This window comes from Octopus bimaculoides, chromosome 15, assembly GCF_001194135.2.
Source record: "Octopus bimaculoides isolate UCB-OBI-ISO-001 chromosome 15, ASM119413v2, whole genome shotgun sequence".
NCBI classification, from domain to species: Eukaryota; Metazoa; Mollusca; class Cephalopoda; order Octopoda; family Octopodidae; genus Octopus; species Octopus bimaculoides.
In genome coordinates, this window is record NC_068995.1 from 8070022 (window position 1) to 8071258 (window position 1237).

The following is a 1237-nucleotide window of genomic DNA, read 5'->3' on the forward strand; positions in this document are numbered from 1 at the left end:
ATATATATATATATATATATATATATACTCAATTAAGACTTATTTTATTGTCTCCGAAAGGATAAAGCATAAAATCCACCTCGGCGGATTTTGAACTCAGAGCGTAAAGATGGACGAAATACCGCTAAGCATTTTATCAGACGTGCTAACGATTCTGCTCGCCGCCTTACATTTTCTCATTATTAAATAAAATAAATATATCTTTATATATTTCTTACATTAATTTTACTTAAGTAAATTATGTTTCTATCACATTTATCCTTTAATCGGAGAATGCTTAATATTCGTATATAGACGCTATTTTAATGTAGTTGTATCTCTTCAGTTCAACAATGTTAGAAATATAAGATTCATTTAACGTTATATTATATTAAAATCCTAGACTAGCCTAACGGGATTAGCATAACATTACATCATATTAAAATCCTAGACTCACCTGACCAGACTAACATAACCAACTACCATTAATTTGAACGAATTTCATGGATGAAACATCAAAGAATTTCCAGCCATTCTCCATCTTTTGGATGTTAGAGTCAATCGTAGTTTGTGCATCTCAAAATATTACATTTATGACATCCTCGATCATAGTTAACTTTATGTTACAGAATTAGAGATTATGATGTGCGCTTCACCACAAATGTATTTTATGATTTATTTATATTTCTACGTTGAATATATCAAAAATTACTGTAACCATCCCTGTATGAGATACAACGCCAATTATATACCGGGCTCCTTCCTCTTATTTTAGAAAAATATGTTATCCGGCGCCATGGAGTATACAGCGAATTGTAACTCTTTCATTATCTTTGAATATTTTGTTAGAATTTTATTTTTCTGAACGATATCTACTAAACATGGGGTACGTAAACGTGCATGGAAATATTCGGTTTACGGTGAGGCGTAACGTACTCGTAGAAGCGCTTGAGGTAATGATTAAAGTTGAAGGTTAACGTATCGTGGTTAAGTGTTAAATTTATAGGTTTAGGTGATAGGATTATAGTTAGAAGAAGAAAGAAGTGAATATACGAATTTCCTTTAGCAAATAAATCGTAATGTCAAACCCCTAAGAGTTGTAAAAACGTAACTTTTTTTCTCCATAAATTAAAATGATAGTGACAAGCATAATAAAAATTGCACAGGTCAACCTTACGTATACACACACACACACACACACACACGCACACACACACACACACACACACACACACAGATAGCTAGATACTGAGACATA